This window comes from Toxorhynchites rutilus, chromosome 3 (genome assembly GCF_029784135.1).
Source record: "Toxorhynchites rutilus septentrionalis strain SRP chromosome 3, ASM2978413v1, whole genome shotgun sequence".
NCBI classification, from domain to species: domain Eukaryota; kingdom Metazoa; phylum Arthropoda; class Insecta; order Diptera; family Culicidae; genus Toxorhynchites; species Toxorhynchites rutilus.
The window spans coordinates 126,694,189-126,714,629 of NC_073746.1; the positions used below are offsets into that span (position 1 = coordinate 126,694,189).

Consider the following 20,441-nt stretch of genomic DNA (forward strand, 5'->3'; position numbering starts at 1 on the left):
CACTCTCAATGTCTACTCAACTTTCGCCGTCCATTCGCCTCGAAATCGTCGACTTAGACCGGCAGTGACTTCGTCGGTAAAGCCGAATTCTCATGGTATGAAAGGTAATGATAATTTTTATCATGCTTATTGTCTTCGGATTCGAATCCCAAACTAGCCGAGAGATTTTTCACCAATATTTTTTTCCTACTTGTGACTATGATCACGCATGTTCTAGAGCTTGTCACTCAGAATGCGTTTAAGGCGTTTAAGTACTAGCAAAAATTACGGCGAAATGCATTAAAGAAGAAGAAGAAGATTTTTAGGGTTTTTAAGGAAATTTAAGAAGAAGAAGTAGATTTAGATTTTCATTAATTTCCTTCCGCTATATTATTAGTTGTAGCGCTAGGAAAAAAAAGTCAAAGAAGCTAACAAGAGTTTACTCGGAAACAGCTTCTTCCCCAAAGCCTAGTCAGCGTTCGAGATGTACACAACCCCGGAACACGTGTGGTGAGATGTGTGAAAGTTTCGCCTTTAGAAAGTAGCATTGTTCGTGAGGCTGCACGAGTGTGTGGTATCGTTCAAAATAAATTTATTGCTGGAAATTTTTTGACAAACATATTGTGCACTGAAGCGCGACGGCGCAGCGTTCACAAAAGAAAACCAAGAATACGACGGATAAACTTTCCCATCCTGACTAACGATTTTCCCCACTCATTCTACGGTTTTTTTTGTCCCATGTTTTTTTTTCCATCGGTCGGCGGCTTGCGGGTTGATTTATTCCCTCGCATGTCTGCAGCCTCCGTGTGGAAAGATGTGAAAATTACTTCACCCCGTGGGCGGCGTACGAGAGTCCGTGTTCGCATTCGAGCCCTTGCTAGCTTATTTTCGGGGACGTGGGAGGGATAGGAAAGATGTGTCGTTTATGAACACATTAAAATCAGTTTGTGCCCCCGGGCCAGGTCACTAGTTACAATCTGGACAGCTTGTTGAGCGGGATGGAAACGAGGTTGGGTCTATTGAAATCCGTCGTAGCAGGAAATTGAAATGGGCACATCCTTGGGCGGTCGAAGCCATAAAGTATGGGACGTCCCGAAGAGTTTCAAGGCCTTGGTGCGATATCGGGAGTGAAATATCATTCGGTCGGACTTTGGGCCCAAATGTGGTGGAGAAACTGGAAAGAGCCTTTTGCGGAATTGATGCTGTAAATATTTTATTTTTTGGGATACTTTAAACTCGGTCATGATGTGCGAAGTTCTTTGGCAGTATAAAGTGATGTTTATGGGCAATATATTTTGCCAGATGGAGTTGAAAAGGTCAAACTTTTGTGGAATATTATTCGTTTAAGGGAGCAGTACACAATATTGCTTCAGAAATGGAGCACTGGACAACAAAAATGCGCGTTGTTTTTCTTCAAATGTTGTAAAAATCGTAGGAATCACAGTTTATATGAAGAAATTCGCGATATAACGATCATCCTAGAAATCCTAAATGACAATTTGCGGAAACATATTTTTCTTTTTCTCAATATCAAGTACTACCTAGTAACACACAAGTGGAATTTGATCTCTTCCGAATGCAGATACTTATAACCATGCTTGGCGTTTTTAGTATGGTTATGTATTTTAGTATTATTGAATTATGTTTCACAAAATCCTCTGAGAATCTACATAATTTTATTTACTTTTTCCACGGTTATTTACGAAACCTATAAGTTTTCATTCGTCAACTATTACTTTACTTATAGTAGACATACAAAAAACATCATTGCATTATCAAATATTTGCTACGAAACCGCGTAATAGTGATACTCATTTTATTCTTCGTATGTATAATTTAAGGTTCACCGTCCTAAAATTAGTCAGATACCGTAATATATTCTAGAACGATTCTCTTAAACGGTGCCCGCAGCGAGAACAACATTATATTACCACGTCTTGAAACCATGAATTTCAACGGTATGAATGCATGTTTAATTACATCGCGAACGCGTTGCGGAAAGAAGAAACACATCTGCTTCTGATGAAGCAGTTAAACTACACACGGTAATAATTGATAATAATAAGTTACAGAACCTTTCGACGTCACGAGGAAGTCAAGACATGTGAAGCTGTTGGTTGGTGTCACACGGACAAGCATAAAGGAACAACCAGAGCGAAACAGTTGTTTGAACACAATGTACCAATTATCATACTGTTATTGTAATGTTGATCTTCCTACAAACACCTTTCGCCCAATACTGTTTGCTACTCACTCGCGCGATTCTCGCCACCTCGGTAGATATGTAACAACAAAAGACGATTTATACCTGTTGAACACTATTACATTGTAACGGATAGTCTTAGCTCTGTCGAAGCTATCCGTTCAGTGAGGCCGGAAAAGCACTCGCCGTACTTCCTTGAGAGAATACGAAAAATTTTGAGTGCTTTATCCAGACGCTGTTATGTCATTACCTTTGTGTGGGTCCCTTCTCATTGCTCAATTCCGGGTAATGAGAGGGCTGACTCATTAGCAAAGGTAGGTGCGATTGAAGGCGATATTTATCAGCGTCAAATCGCCTTCAATGAATTTTACTCTTTAGTCCGTAAAAATACCATCGCTAACTGGCAACGCAAATGGAACGAAGATGAATTGGGCCGGTGGCTTCACTCGATTATCCCTAAGGTTAGCCTCAAACCATGGTTCAAAAGTCTGGACTTGAGTCGGGACTTTATTCGCACCTTCTCCCGACTCATGTCCAATCACTGTTCGTTAGACGCGCTACTCTTTCGTTTCAGTCTGGCCGGCAGCAATATCTGCGTTTGTGGCCGAGGTTACCACGACATCGAACACGTTGTTTGGTCATGTGAGGTGTATCTTGTTGCCAGATCGAATTTAGAGAACTCCCTTCGGGCTAGAGGAAGGCAGCCCAATGTGCCGGTGAGAGATGTGTTGGCTCGGTTAGACCTTGATTACATGTCCCAAATATATGTTTTCCTTAAATCTATCGATGTTCGTGTGTGATTATCCTTATATCCTTATACCCTCCATTTCTTCCTTTGTGAGTAATTGGTCCGCTTGCTATAAACAGAAGAATGAAATGTAAATTCACAACTGATGTACGAATAGATTTAAGAATTGAGTGTGTGTGATTATCAACATTGTAATAATTTCCTTATACCCCATCCTTTTCCTGAGAAAATGTCACCCTTTTAATCTCGAGTCCACCACGAGTAATCGGTTTCCCACATTACTAACCATAGATTTAAGAAAATTGTTCATATATATAGTTTTAAAAATATATTTAAGATTTCGGCTCCTTTAAACTTATGTAACGGAGCCTGTAAAAATAAACGAATTTATAAAAAAAAAAAAAAAAAAAAAAAAGACGATTTATACTTTAACTTGCTAATTTCGACATACTCTTACCGTCACAAGATTGTAACACGAGTGGCTTGCTACAAAGTTGAACAACTCAATGCAATGCGGTGGAAGTGGCCAGTCATGTATGAATATTCCACCAATTATAATGCCATCAACAATATGAGAGAAAATTTATATCTTGGTCACTTCCGACAGCAGATAGAGGTTTCTACTTATCTTTTTTTTTTTGTGCATCCGTTTCGACCGTCGTGAAAGGAATTGTTAATGTTTTTCTCATAACTGAATTACTGTCTGAATCTTGCGTGTTCTACTAATGAGATTTAACCGTTTGCATATAGAATACACTATTATTCTTTTAACCCTTTCACTACGGCAGTATGCTCCATCAGAGTGCTGCTAGTGATGAAACGGATAGTGGTTTGGCCGGATACCGGATACCGGATATCCGTCCAGCTTCGAGGCAAACAACAATTCGTAACAATTACCTCTTCATTAGCAAATATAAAATTAAGCGAAACGGCATATGACATGGTTCAAATAAAGCATTAAATGTAAGAAAGAAATAAACACAATTTAAAATAACAATTTTGAGCGAATAGGAAATTTTTCGTTCAGAATAAATATCCTATTTCGCTTTGTGCAGTGGCTGTATTGTAACTAATGAGGTTTTACCGAGATGTGATTATTGCTAGTTGAAAAAATCCTATTTTATAGTGTATCATGTTTTCTACAAGGAATTTGGAACAGCTTTTTTTTCCTGATAATGGTTTCTATTTTAATAAGTAGATTTTTATGAGTGTATTGAGATAATTCTAATAAATATTCGAGGTATTTTCGAATGTTGCAGCATCAAAAAAGTATTTTGATAAGGTCGAGACAACACAAAGAACACCGAACTTTCTGCGCATGAGAAAATCTTTAAACGCATCAGAGGTCATTCTAACTACATAGGAGAAGACAAAAATTAACTGATTACAACCTTTTTAGACCCGAGGTGCAGATCAGTCCATTTAGGAATACTCGGAACGTAAACAGACAGACAAAAAAATATCAAAATCAAAATCATCATTTAAAAATATTTTGAGACGAATCTTCTGAGAATAAACAGCTCCTTTCCCCCATGTTAAACGAAACGAAAGCGATGAAACTGCATAAAACATTGATGATATGAGTTGATAATTATTAAATTTTAATAAAATTTTTGAGATGTCAGTTATCACACCTTATTTTTAATTACGTATGAATGATGTTTATATGCTAATAATGTTTTATAATTTATGTTATGTTAAAAATGTTTTTTCTAAAATCCGGTATCCGACGATTTCCCCCAGGCTGCTTGGTTTAGATGTCTTTGTTAGGGAACACATTCCGGTGGGAGCAAAATCTCCCCCTACTTTTATGTATTTGCAATGCCGCATGTGTCGTCAATTTCGACCAATCAGAAGAGGATATTTCCGTTAGGATAGGGGTTGAGATTTTTCAATTGTTCAATAGTTAGTTTCATGACATATATTATTTTCTTCAATATGAAACATTGTTATGGAGTGCCGAAATCGATTAACACAAAAATTTCATCAATCCATCATGAAATGACTGAGCAATAAGCGTTTGAAATTGGACAATTTTCACGATGTGCTCGATTTTCGATTTCCAATTTGTACCCCAATATGTTCCCAAAAGACGTAATCCTACGTCAATATATGAATAGTCCAAACATAAAAAAATGAGCACTTTTACAGGCCAAAGGTTTTCTAACAACAACTTTCTCATGTTTTCTTTGAAAAAAATACAACTAATTCTAATTTTGTGGAAAGTAACGATAGCGATAGCGACAAATTTTCGGATCTAATCAAAATATGAACTTTTATTGAAAACTACAGGGTCTTTCAGATTAAACGCTCACGCAAAAAAATCGAATAGTTCCTTATAAACTTTTTTTTCGCTATGTCGATGGTAACACTGCATTCCCCACTTCGAGACGATAATATTCGGATACTCGTTCAGTCTGATCGGATGGTTTTTAGTATCAAGATGTTCAATTTACAAGAACGTGTATTTTTAGTGAAATCGTATTACTCGAGCAACCGAAGCCTTAATGAAACTTTGTCCTCTTATGGTAAGAATTTCACATTTCTCGTCGTCGAATGCTTCCTCGGGATCGCTATCGCTATCTTTACTTTCCACAAAATTAGGATTAATTGTATTTTTATCAAAGATAAAGGATAAATATAAAAAAATTGTATTTTTTTAAGAAAATTCATACAATTCCCTTCATTTCATTTTTCAACCGAAGTTTCGTAGGTGTTATAGTTTTTTTACAACTTAAATGCGTTAAATACAGGCCGGACTCGATTATATACTAATTCGATTATATACTGACTCGATTATATTAGGCTGTCAAAAAATTCCTGCGGTATTTCCGCGAGGTGTCGTTGTAAGCGCGTAGTTCTAGTTGTATTCATTGTATCAAGTCATACTATAGCTTGTTGGAAAGGTATTATATAGTCCTTGACAGTGTTTTGTTTGGTTAAGTCGTTCGTGAGTTATAGTGTCGCAAATGTGGAGCAAAATAAAGAGAAAATCCGACATATTTTACAGTACTACTATGACAAAGGCAAAAATGCATCTCAAGCTGCCAATAAAATTTGTGCAGTTTATGGACCCGATACAGTTTCCATTTCCACCGCACAACGATGGTTTCAACGTTTTCGTTCTGGTGTAGAGGTCGTCGAAAATGCGCCACGCCCCGGAAGGCCTGTCGTCGAAAATTGCGACAAAATCGCTGAATTAGCCGAGAAAGACCGGCATAGTAGCAGCTGTAGCATCGGCCGAGAGCTGGGGATAAGTCATCAAACCGTTATTAACCATTTGAAGAAGCTTGGATTCACAAAGAAGCTCGATGTATGGGTGCCACACACGTTGACGCAAAAAAACATCTCTGACCGTATCGACGCATGTGAATCGCTGCTGAATCGCAACAAAATCGATCCGTTTCTGAAGCGGATGGTGACTGGCGATGAAAAGTGGGTCACTTACGACAACGTGAAGCGCAAACGGTACTGCCAACTGTACTGCCAACAACTGGACCGCTTGAAGGTAGCCCTCATGAAAAAGAGGCCATCTTTGATAAACAGAGGCCGCATTGTCTTCCATCAGAACAACGCCAGGCCACACACTTCTTTGGTGACGCGCCAGAAGCTCCGGGAGCTCGGATGGGAGGTTTTTTTGCATCCGCCGTATAGTCCGGACCTTGCACCAAGTGACTACCACCTGTTTTTGTCCATGGCGAACGAGCTAGGTAGTCAGAAGTTAGCCACAAAAGAGGCCTGTGAAAATTGCCTATCCGAGTTTTTTGCCAATAAGGAAGCGAGCTTCTATAACAGGGGTATTATGAAGTTGGCATCTCGTTTGGAACAAGTCATCGAACAAAACGGCGCATATTTGACTTAAAACAGATGATTGTAACTAATTTTATGAACAAATGAAAATTAAAAAAAAAATACCGCAGGACTTTTTTGACAGCCTAATATATAAAAATCTCGTGTCACGATGTTCTTGGTCGAGCTCCTCCGAAACGGTTTGACCGATTTGTATGAAATGAAGCGCAAAAAACGTGGTAGGCATGAGAATAGGTCGTAAGCTATATATGATGCAGCTAGGGTATCGATTACTTCAAATTTCATACCAATTAGGGTGGTCCTATGCACAAAAATAACAATTCTGAATAATAATTTTATTTTTTCTTAAATTTAGCTTCAAAAATACATATAACCCGAAACTTTCATCCTGATTCCCTATTTTTATTCGCGATTTTAGTATTTATGTATTAAATATATCCAAATAATTCAATCATCGTTTGTTTCTCGAACAAAGCGTTTTCATATACGTTGCCAGCGGCGTAGTGAGGGTAGACAGCGCCCCCGGCAAGCGATGAAAATGGCGCCCCAAAAAGTACCACTTTTTATTTATTTTTTCACTAGTTTTGAAATTGTGATACTTTGTATTAATATGAGGAAAACTACTCATATATACCAATGTTCACTTTGAGCAGTTTTTTCGTATTTGGAAGGCTAGAAAAATCTCTTCCAGCTACGCTTATTCTCTAGCCAAATCTTTCACTGGCGTGCTTTAGCTGAAGCAAAATTAACCAAAATTATAAGATAGCTTGCTGAAACTGCGTTCGCACGATGTCACTGGAAGGTAACTGGAAACGGTAGAAAAATTCGTAGCGCCGCCTCGATGTTAGGATAAAATACACCGAGAGAATATCTGAGAATAATGTTCAAGATGCCTAAGGACATCGAAGAGTTCAGGTCAGTGAATTGGTCCTTCATCTGCATCTTAAACACTCCCACCTCTTATACAAGTTCCTCTGTTTCAACATCTGATCCATGATCCTGATCCAATTGATCCATGCTCATAGATATTAGTCAGTCTCTCTTTATAAATAAAACAAGTCACAGGAGGGTTGCATCCGAGACACGACCGCATAGTTAACGTAGGATTCCGTAAGGCTATCTATTGATTTTGGATATGTTTGGAGAATTACACCGTTAAACTCTTTGATAATTATTTGATGGCCCTGAAAAAGGCCGTTTTGTTTGGTTGTTGCGTATTGTTTGTTCATTCCACCAGTGTTTACCGAGTGATGACAGAAGGATGGTAAACAGTCGTTGGATGATGCGTATCAGATAAAAGATACCGAAGTGGAACGAAATATGATGAAAATAGCCTTCTGTGATCATAAACGAAATGCCTCCTGTGTTATGAATGTATTAAATAAAGAAGAAAAAAAACACCAATATAATATAACTATAATATAAATATACTACCAATACCGAACACAATTATCAAATTTTCTCATCAGTAAAAATATGTTACCTTAATATAGAGAAAATGTATTCGAAATGGAAAAGGTAATTTTCTTTTATAATTTTCACTTTCTGAGTGTTTATTCAACCCAATGCGAATTTTAATTGGACTAACAGCACCCAATACTATATGTGCATATGGGAAATCACTTTTTCTAATACTTCTTCACTTTCCCAATTTTCTCGCCGTATAAACTTTCCTTGGGTAAAAATGAACACAACAAAACAGACAGCTTAATCCAAACGATCCGTTCTCGAGCGGAAACACACTTTGGTTTTTATTTATGAGAAATGAAATAAATCGTTTCATATATCAAGTCATTTTTAACACAACTGCTGCCATATACAATTTTACACTTACACTTGTGCTAAATTTTTCACAATACACGATCAGTCATTGATATAAAATTTCACGAAGCAATCAACATTTTAGTTCCAAATTTAAATTTCATTTGCTAGAGTTAATCGTATCACTCACCTCACTTGCAATATAAAAATGCCCCCGACTTGCAATGTCGATTTTCCCCGGGCACCTTGGTTTAGATGTCTCTGTTAGGGACCCGCCGCATGTGTCGTCAATTTCTACCAATCAGAAGTGGGTATTTCCGTTAGGATAGGGGTTGAGATTTTTCAATTGTTCGATAGGTAATTTCATGACATATATTATTTTCTCCAATATAAAAAATTGTTATGGAGTGCCGAAATCGATTGATGCATAAGAGAGTTAGAGTTTCATCTCTCTTGATTTTTAAAATATATCGCCATGAAAATTGAAGATTTCATTTTCAATCAATGCTTTTTAATTTCATTGACATTTCTTCTATGTATGATATAATGAATTATATTATTTTTGAAATATTTTCAAATCTTCTGTCGAACTCATTTCGTAACAAAAAAAAATCTGCATAAGGATCATATTCATGTGTTTTAATCTGCTGATTTAGTCACAATATTTTCGAAATTCTTCAAATCTCGTCTCCTAAATTGTGCTTTTAAGAGTGTTTTTAGTTTTTTTTTCCTTGATGTTTCGAATTTAATCCATTTTGATTCGCTATGATGACACAATGAAAAACGATATCATGAACCCACTTATTGAGGATATGATTTATTGGCAGTTGCCATTAATTCGTTTAAAAAAAATTGCACCTTGAGGTGTAATTAAAATTCTCCGATATTTGATCCACAGTTATTTTGCCCTGAATTTGCGTTTCTGCAAACTGCTTCTTATACGTAGTTAACTATTTTAACTATCTATATTGACTATTTTGAGTGCCAAATTCCTCACATCATCGGATTTCAATATTTCTGCGCACAGTATTTGCTGATGGGGTACAATGATTGCAATAATTCATAAAACTATTATGGCTTCCATGCTCCATAAGTCGTAATCGATACCAATTTTTGTATTGGTAATCATGCTTTAGTGATGAAGGACTCGAACGAGTTGTATATTTCGTTCGTTCCTCCATTGATAAAAAATTGTTAAAAATACATTTTTATTAGACATATCCTGCAAAAATATTCTTTTGGATACAAATAACTATGTGGTATCAGTTGATTCATCGAGTTGTAAGAACGCAGCCTGAAATCATCAATATTTTCTATCAACATCTCATCCAAATTTTAATTTTTAGCTTCTGTTGTACGTATCACTGTGTTTCTTGACAGTGCCTTTTTTTAATCAAAGCAATTATTTCTGATTCATTGTTAAAATTATCAAACAGTAATTCTTCTGATGCAATAAAACTCCTTTCACCGTCTTCAAAAGGCTTCTTATGCTTCAATAAAATTTCATTTGCTTCACTTTCTTCATTTACTTCGACTTCGAATTCGATCTCGAGAAAATTCGAGAAAACAAACTCTGCAGAACATTCATTCGGAGCCAACGATAATTTCTTTTTATTTTAATATTTTTGGGAACGACTCCTTTTGTACATGACGGATTTAAGTAACGTGTAAATATCAGACAAGCGGGCGACTGGGAAAAGCTACACGGACGACCAGTCGCTCGCGGTCTACGCCATGGCCACTCCTGCGCTATGGCTTCTCCACGCTGTTCCAACTGTACGCACAGTATGCGTTCTTATAATGTAGCTTAAGGGGGGAGCCCGATCTGGAAGGTTGAAAAAAACGATGTTTTGCATTTTTTGGAAGCTCAGAAATGTTGTACTGAAATGATTTTTCGATATTTGATTTCGATGGTAAGTTTCAGCCAAAAATATGAGGTCACCTCAAAAGATATAATATTGCTGTACGAATTTTTAAACGCGTTTTTTTCTGGAAACCATGTGTTTTCAGCTAGGTGAATCGATGCTTCAAGATTTACTCGTACTATTTAACTAAAATATGTTTTCAGCATGTAAAAACTGAATTATCTGAAGCGTAACATAGCTGTTTTCTGATATTTCATTTTTTAGAGTATTTTTTACGAGTTTTCAAACACCGATGTTTCATGAAAAACAACTAGTTTTTAACAAAAATGGCCACTATTTTGGCTTTTTTTCGGATTCTCAAAAACCCCTATGTGACGCTTTAGGTATTGTCCTAAAGTTTCAAAACCAAGGTACCGATTTCGCATCCAGCTGTCAACAGCGTAATGATCATTATTCGTACATTAAACAATACCCAAAATACCCGAATATTTCACTTTGTTCCTAACATCCCGAAAAAAAATCACGAAAATTCATTATTTTTCGACCGCCCAGAAAGGGGGCAAAAATACGTGGCAAAAAAATAAAAGGGTATTGATATGAGTGATGTTGTTTCAATTCTGCGAAAATCAAAAAGGTTATCGGTCTCATGTACGAACAGAAGCAACTACTCTTAATAGATGTTTTTTTTTTACTCAGTTGAAAGATGAAATATAATGCAGGAAAAAAACTGCAATTGAAAATTCTTGGATTTTGGCCCCCTAAAGGACCAGCGCCCCCGGCAAATGTCAGGTTTGCCGCCAGTACACTACGCTACGTACGCTGCTAAATGATAGATGGCGCTACGTTCGTTTCATCGAAATTTCATTCACATATTCTTACTCAATTACTCAATTCACCTAAAGTTAGGCGAATTACCGGCGAGCCTTTCCGAATGAGTACAATGAATTATTGAAAATTATTCAAATCACATATTCTCGGATTGCACAATAATAATCACGCTATTATCATCAATTCTGATAAAACACCAACTGGAGAGCACATGTATAGGTGTAGGTTGTTAAAGACGTTGCTGGAATCATGGCAAGCGACTGAACAACGACGCGAAAAATTGTGCTTCGAAGGGAAAATTAATAATCTGGAGTTCACTGTCGACACACCCCGTTCATACAACGCTCTCCATCTGTTTCTGCAATGGCACTAACGTTCCTAACGTTCGCTTTCTCAACGTAATATTACTTGCATAATTTTTATTAGTAGTTAGTTGAAGTTTCTGTGCCAATAAACACGCCTTGGATATATTCTGAGTGCCATTTTCTAAAATATGTGAGACTAATGCAAGTATGAAAACAATTTTTGACAATAAATCCTCCGGCCGTTCTGGACGAACCAGACAGATATTGCATAAACATTTAACAACGAGATCTCGCCACAGTTACATTATTCATTATGATCGTCATTTTGGATTAATATTTATGAACATGCGGTTAGAGGGAACAAAACAAAGAAGACAGTGGTGAGAGCTCGATGCATTTTTATGTGTAAGTGACGAATCGACTCGGCCAGGACAACATCAATCTACGATGTTTTGAACTGTGCCAACAATTTATTATCGACGTTTACGCGAAAGTAGAGAGCGAACGACTGCGATTCCTATGAAAAATACATTATTTTGCGAGACGCTATCATGAGCAACGCCGTCACAGCTTTTGTTGTTGCCACACCAAAACAGAATGCATCTTCATGAACTACAGCACGTGTATTCAAACAAAAAATAATGTCTTTAATCAGCATTATTACAATATTACAACAACACAACAAAAAATATAAGAGAAAATTAGCTCTCCCGTATCGAACATGTATGTCTCTCATTCTCTGCGATTGGGGATACATTTTGAACGAATGTTGTGTCTGATTGTAATTTTATATCATGGATAAAGTTTTGACTGAAATACGAGGTTGTAAAGAAAAATAGTTAAGTTAGGGTCAGGACTATGCCTTTAAAGTATTCAATGTAAGCGAGTAATAATTATCTTTTATCACATATTTTTACATAGCATTTGACTTTTTACATTTTTTACGTACTTTTGTTTAAGACTATGTATGATTTATTTCTTTTTATTTTCGTTTGTGGTCATCGTCTGTAGCACTCCATTCCACAGTAAAGGGTGTGTCACATCAAATTGCATCACGGAAAAAACGCTGTAGAAATTTAATTTTTAGGAATTATATCATCAGCTTTCGCTTATAATCAGATAAGAGTGTATAGATCACGTTGGCCATGCTTCACTGTCAATTTTTCGTAAATTTGGAAAAATGTCGTCGAATGAAAAAGAGCGTCGTGAATTAATCCTGTGCACTCATTTCGAGAATCCGTAATTGTCACATCGGGACATCGGTAAGATGCTGGGAATCGTCCAATCCACGGTCAGCAGAGTACTAAAACGATACTTCGAGAACCTAACCATCGACCGGAATGTGAAGAACGGCAAAAATGGATGCTCCGTCAGTGAAAAAGATCACGAGCGCGTAGTTAAGCAGTTTAGACGTGATCCGAGAAGTTCGATCCGGGATGTTGCCAATATGCTGAATTTGTCAAGTTCATTCGTCCAGCGGACCAAGCAGCGGGAGGGCCTGCGTACATACAAGGTTCAGAAGGCTCCTAACCGCGACGAAAGGCAAAACATGTTGGGGAAGACGCGAGCCCGGAAGCTGTACACCGAAATGCTGACGAAGCCGCATTGCCTGGTAATGGACGACGAAACCTACGTCAAAGCGGACTTTCGTCAGCTGCCGGGCCTGTTGTTCTTCTCCGCAGAGGACAAATTCAGCGTTCCAGAGGAGATTCGCAAGCAGAAACTATCCAAGTTTGCCAAAAAGTACATGGTGTGGCAAGCGATCTGCTCTTGCGGAAAGCGGAGCGCCCCCTTCGTGATGATCGGCACGGTAAACGGGCAGGTTTACCTTAAGGAGTGCCTACAGAAGCGCTTACTACCACATCTTCTGCCGGATCTCGCTTCGTGCCACTATTCAAAGGACGTGTTGGAGTGGTACGAAGCCAACGGGGTCACCTTCGTGCCAAAGGAAATGAACCCGCCCAACGCGCCGGAGCTTCGCCCAATAGAGAAATATTGGGCGATTATGAAGCAGGCCCTTCGAAAGAACCCAAAAGTTGTCAAATCGGAGGCGGACTTCAAGAGAAAATGGATTTCTGTTAAAAAAAAACTACAACCTGACGTTGTACAGAACCTTATGGACGGGGTAAAGAGGAAGGTGCGAGCATACGGGCTTGGGCTCGAAATATGAATAAAACGAAAATGCCAAAAGTTGTTTAATAGTTTTTATTTTACTGTCTAAAATTTTCAAAAGGATCGGTCTACTGGGCGAATTTCTACAGCGTTTTTTCCGTGATGCTATTTGATGTGACACATCCTTTAATGTAATAGATCTCATACCCACGTATTCGTGTGATCTTCTTAAAAGAATGGGCCTAATCACACTCGGAAACATAGGCCATAAAATGTTTGGTTGCACTGATATTTATGAGTTGCTCTGCAACGACATTTTTCTTTTAATAGAACACAATGGAAAGGGATATAATAGATGAGTCACGAGTGTTCCACGTTTGATTAACGAATGATAATGCGCACAGTCATTTCCGGTAGCATAAACATCGTTTCATTCATTCTATTTTATCGATCACACTCGATTAATTTTATAGATCGTTAAAACATTTAAAAACATCTACCATAGATTAGTTATTTTGTATTTAACAACCAAAATGTTCACTAGAAACAATTTGTATGTCAGAACAACGTTTGCCGGGTTAGCTAGTACAGGGAAACTTCGATATAACGTACCCTCGTTATAACGTACCCCCGATATAACGTCACTCGATATAACGTACATTTTACTTCGATATCACGTACACATTTCCAAAGCGCAAAGGAAATTTTTTTTGAATATTTTTTTTTCTGAGAGAACAATGAACTATCTGTGTTGTGATTCTAAAACATGGTTTGTACATTTAATCAATCCCGAAATACAGCTGGTTTTGTAATTCCGGATTCTAAATGAATCAATCTTTAATCAACAGTACGAAGGGAAACATCATGAGAAAGACTGACTTCGTCTTCTAATTGAATTTATTCATTAACTTTACTAAAATAGCAACACAATAATGTATTTTAGGCTACGTTTGTGAGTCCTTTATTATGCTTCGATATAACGTACAATTCGATACAACGTACAATTTTGAAAGTGAAATGTACGTTATATCGAAGTTACCCTGTATATGATAAAAACAATTCATTTTTTTTTACTTGATTATACAGGGCGGATTCGATTATATACAGTATTTGATTTCTTTTCACTGTATATAATCGAATCGTGTATATCATTTTCGCTTTTTGAAAATAAAAGAAGAATTCGATTGTTGATTTATCCCCTTAGAAGTCAGAATACACCTTTCTCACATGAAAAAAATAAATTTATCAAGATTCTCTCAGAAGGTGATAGACGATCATATCTGATGAAAAATTTGAGGAGGTTGTGTTTAAGACACGACCGCATTGTTGACGTAGAACTACGCTGTGGTTTAATTCAAGTCGCTTGTTTATAACTGCGGATATTATTTTATAATGCTACAAAAATTTTAAAATAAACATTCTATCGGTTTGGTCGCCCTGAAATGTTTTTTTTTTATTGTAAAATCATTTGACGATAATTGTTTGATGATTCATTCTTGTGCTCGCAGAACAATACATGCTCGAGATAAGCGCAGCTGTCATCCTTAGTGGAGAAAGTTTTGCTACTGGCAAGCGAAACCAAATCACATACAAAATTCCAGAACGGCATTTACTTTCTTGGCGACTAAATAAATGATGACAGAAAACAAACAATGTTAACTGATTGGAAAAAGCCTCAGCAGAGATTCATTAAGGCGGAAACAGAATGCCGCGCTATGCGTTGCGACAATTGTGCTTTGACACTTCATTTCAAATATTAGTGTTTCCATTTAGTCGAACACAATAATGCGTTGCGTCATTAGCATCGTTGTACTAAACGCTAACATTTGTTCTAAACTGCTTGCGCCGAATTCACGATGACAGTGGCATGGTGTCGACGTCTGGTGGCAACTTCAAATTAGAGCCATAATTTGGGTCCCGAACTCGTTAGTGTAATCTCTATCAGATTAGACGACACGAAGCCGGTTTTTAAATTCTAAAATTTGAATGAAAATTTTCACATCATGTTATTTGATTATTTGAAACACGTGTTTCTGACTTTCATTCAACCGTATGGCTAAACAATTCCAACATTGTTGCTGAATTTTTTCATCATAATATAGAGTTGTCTTCATAAATAATTTTCGTATGAGACTTTTTCAGCACCTGCAAACAAAAATGTTTTTCATTTAAATAGAATACCAGTTTGATATGGAAAAGCTAATTTCATTCATAATTTAATTTTGAAAACATGTTCATTCCGACTGCAAATCAGCTATTCTTTCACGCTCCCCTAAACTAGTAAACGAAGCTCAATATGTCGGATATGTCAATGTGTTGTTTTTAAAAACATTCAACTGATCCGTGGACACAACAAGATTTTCATACGACTTTTATTTTGTTTTTGTTTACATGACAAGTGGTGACGCGAATGCTAGATTGTGACTGCAAATCAACAGACTGCGTCGGGCGAATGTTTTAGTGCAAAACGCAAGCAATGACAGCTGATGAGAAGCAACGCACAAAGCGGCATTCTGTTTCCACCTTTACTAATACCCTAGCGTAAATATTTCCCTCTCACTATCTCCCCTCCTTGTTTATATTTGTCATTACGGCTGCATAATTTGCAACACAAAACAATCGTCAATCACAGCATAAAAAAATTAAGCGATTGTTGCATCGTTACAGGGCCAATGCACGCGGGAGCAGATACAAATGGGGTTTCAGCGTAGCTAAGATGCCCTATTTTTACGTACGGGTTATGCAGCACGCATGTACGCACACAAATATTCATATATCGATAGCTTGATGCAACTATATATACGCTCACCTATCTCCGATTTGCGCTCCTCTCAACAGAAGCCTTTTCTGTTAATATCGCCAGTCTAGATTAGCTCAGCTGTAATCCTTTCTGGAGAGAGTTTTCCTACCGTCATGCGAAACCAAATCACTGACAAAATTCCAGAACATTTATTTTCTTGGTGAGCTGACGATAGCCTAGCTTGATGATTACCCACACAATTATGTAGCTCAGAACTTCAATGCAATGGCGTCAGTTTGATGCAATGATTACAATGCCAGAGACATCAAGACATGTGATGACGCAAAACAAGGAAGAACAAGCGATATTCATTGCTTTGAATACCGAACGATACTGAAAGTTTGCCTTCCTTCCTTGCTTGAGACTTTAAACTTCTTCAGTTCATTCGTCTCTAACCTTCAAAAAGGCCCTTGGAATACTTTACTTTATCCATTATATTACTCCTCCACCCCCGTTGCCTTGAGAAAGGCATTCGATCCCTCGCCGTCCAGCTCGCCCAGCAACGATGTTGTTCAGTCGATTTCCCCACGAAGGATGAAAGTTTGCCTTCTTCTTCTTTCTTTGTTTTTAAGAGGCTTTAAACTTTGCAGTTCATTCGCCTCTAATTGTTTGCCTCAGCGAGATCCACTGTTTATACTCTAGGCAAATATTCATTCTTCTTCTTCTTCCTTTGATCACGGAAACTTTACTCTCACGATTTCCCCTTCGTTGCTCGTTATTGACAGCTCTGTTTGGGAAAGCACACAAACGGAGAGAACAATTGTATGAGGAAATGGGAATGTTTCCAATTTTCATCAATTTAAACCATATGCATGGTTTGGGATTGTGATGTATAACATATCAAACAAGTCTTAGGGAATTTCCGATTCGTTTGGTATGTAAATCGCTAAAATCCGTTCGCGGAAAAAATAGTTATTAACGTGAACTTTATTTCATAAAAACGTGACATGTTTTCTGATTTGACACCCTTGATGAAAGATGTAGTTCTACGTCAAAAAATTCTCCTACACATATGTGCGAATTTCAATAATGACAGAACATTTTCTTTGCTTCGGACTTTGTTGCCTAAAACTGGCAACAAGTAGCTACGGAAGACGATTCTGTTGCTTTCATTTGAAAGATCAGAAAATTTAGCACAGGATATAATAGCGGAACAACTAAATTAGTGGATTTTAATAACATTTTAGAAGTGAAAAACTCAAATGTTAATAATTTTTAATGTGTTATTATTAATTCTATCCTAAAAATGTATATTAAACTTTATTGTTTCTATCAATTAAACTGAAGCTCTCTAACCGCTCTAAAATTTGTTCTTTGACACCCAACTTCCGTCTTTCTTAATTTGGCTGCAATATCGAGATAAACAAATCCTGGTGAAAAGTCAAGCAAAATCTTCAAAAATCATGATTTTTACTTAGTTGATCGGTGTTAAGTCAGACCGGACCATGTGACATTGTTATGATTTCGAGAAAAACGAGTTTGAAGTTTGGTGCTATAAGGGGTTTTCATTGAGTGTTCAAAACAATTTCGATAAGTTATTCCTGCCCTACGCGGGATTTTCCTATTCTGATAAATGTGGAATGTAACTTACAAAATGTTCAACCTAATGCAATCAATAACCCGAAATTTTTAATTTTGCGACTTGGTCCGCTCTGACTTGACACAGCTTTTGAGTCAGAAATTATTGTAAAAATTTAAGAAAAAAAAATTTTGGGCCTTAGACTAATTCTTATTTGGAAATTTGAAGTGTGCAAAGTCGCTTGAATTACCAATGCCTTTACACCCACAACGTTTCACCGCAATCTGAGATGGTGCTGTGAACTCCTAAGACGAGTTGACATAAAATTTGTCTTATTAACCAGTAATCTTCGGTCAGCCTTCCAGAATTACTCTGTTTTCTGATATCTTCATTTGACCCAGAATAGATTTCTTTTCTAAGCGAATGCAGCAACTATCACAATCAAACTGTCCCAAAACATCAATATGAAACAGTAAACATTAGACGACATCAATGATAGAGTTTATATCAATGATATCGCTGCTCTAAGTGATGAACCGCAGCAAGAGAAAAATGGGTTGAAAAACAGCGCAACATCGAATATAAAATTTCAAGCTTACAGCACTCTCATGAGAAAAAGAACGAAAAACGAAAATGAAACCTACAAATTACACGAACCCAATTAGCAACTCATCGATTGCCTTCGGAATGATCCATTTATCATGCCGTCTAGGACGGACAGAGCAATCAATGACACCATTAGCGAAACAAGCGAAGGGAAATATTTACATTTTCACACTTTACAACTCCTCGCGCGTATTTCCACGACGAAAGCGTGACTTAATTAGTCGAGGCACTTAATTCGTAGTAATAACCTCAGTCAATGACCTGAGTAAATCGTCGAGAACACTACCACGAGATACTCACGGCACAAACACAAACGGTACGCTTCATTGCAGTTCTCGCCTCGGGATATATTTACATGGGCCGTAACTCCACAATGAAACACTCGCTTCTTAACAGTGACACTATAATTAGAATTTCACGATTGAGTTGTCGTCTATTTTTTCGCTACTGTTGTTGTAATCGTTAACACCGTTAAATCGCTGGGCCGCCCCACCGATCACAAATAATGCTCGCAGAACACTCTTTCATTGAAGTATCCCCCCGTAGACAAACACCAGACACCAGACGACATCGTCGGGCAACGCAAAATATAAATCTTATTTATAAAAACGCCCGCGGTGCAATCGCTCCCCCTGCTGGATGCTTCTACCACACAGCTGTTCTGAGAATATAACAAATGTTGTTATTCCGCGGCGTTTGTCCGCCTCCCGTACGGTTGCAATTTATTTTGTTATTCAGTAATCGCTAATTCCATTCATCGCATCGTTATGAATATTCTGCGCTGGTTCCCTCGAGCAAAATGACGCACTAAGTGACGCTGTTGCACCGGGCAGTGAGCATTTGCCCTCTGCGTCTTCTACCGCTTGGCCAGCGAAACGACCTGTGACCAACGCACACTTGCACTTTGATTCACCAAATCTAACCACACCGAAAGGTAAACTTGTTTTGCACTTTTATTGTATGCGTATCAACATCGACGAGACAATCTATCTTCAGCACCACCAAATTACCTGTTCAATCTTCTTCAAAAACTGCAGCGATTCTTTTGCCTATATGCACCTTCAACACTCACAGCACTCTTCGCCTGTGGGGGCTTTTCTCGGAAATTCGCCACTCGGGCTTAGGGCATCATTCACACGTGCAACACTGACACTATTCGCAGGACAATGATGCGTCTCAACCTTGAAAGCACTACACGCGAAAGCCGTACAACTAGAATGCTATCAGCTGATAATCCTACTGGTATAGTAAACAGCACGGCAGGTCACTCACGTTTGTTCACGCGTCCGTTTAAAGTGCACCATCAACCGAATGGAACCGTTGCTACGATCGAATGTACTCCGGACACATGTGGTGCGGCGTTCCTCTTGTTGCAAAAAAAAAAATAACAGCCGTTACCCGAAAGCGGAATCGCGCGAGTCGATTTTTAACCGTCCAAACCTAACCACCGACGAGATGAGACTGAACCGAAACATCCTGCTGGCTGGTCTGGTTGGGGCCAACCACTTGGACAGGAGCAGCAGCAGCAGAAGCAACGCCGCCAAACTCTGCACATCCCTAGAACACGCACACAGGTTTTGTGGGAGCTCCCAGCTTCCCGCAAAAGAATTTCAACAGTTTGGATCTCTTATCTTTTTCTCTCCCGGTTATCGAAGCGAGTGTCTGCGCGACTCTCCCGCTCTCTTGGTCCGCTACCAACAGCGGAATCGAAACACGGCGGGGTGGAGAGCGAAAACAACGCGCAGAGAAACGATACAAACTTGAGGAATTTGGTCCCGTCTCCGTGTTTCGGTTGCAATCCGTTTGCCAGCTTCGGAGGGCGTCGAATATCGCGTCACATGTTTGACAAAGCCGTTTTCGTCGCTTGGTTTCGGCACTTGTACGCGGCTTGGATTCGTATGGTTC

At 38.1% G+C, this 20,441-nt stretch overlaps 1 protein-coding gene and 1 pseudogene across 7 annotated transcripts in view; one reads left to right on the forward strand and one right to left on the reverse strand.

Moving 5' to 3' along the window:
- The window catches only part of LOC129774820 (uncharacterized), a 676,155-nt gene extending 656,177 nt beyond the window's left edge, over positions 1 to 19,978 (reverse strand). For 4 of the 7 annotated variants that reach the window (XM_055778822.1, XM_055778815.1, XM_055778818.1 and 1 more), the window contains exon 1: positions 18,699 to 19,978. The gene's annotated coding sequence lies outside the window, so the exon portion shown is untranslated. The remainder of the gene's footprint in view (positions 1 to 18,698) is intronic. The other 3 variants (XM_055778821.1, XM_055778817.1, XM_055778819.1) reach the window with 2 other exon arrangements.
- On the forward strand, positions 3,974 to 4,095 carry LOC129780827 (U4 spliceosomal RNA; annotated as a pseudogene).
- Positions 19,979 to 20,441: the final 463 nt, after the last annotated feature.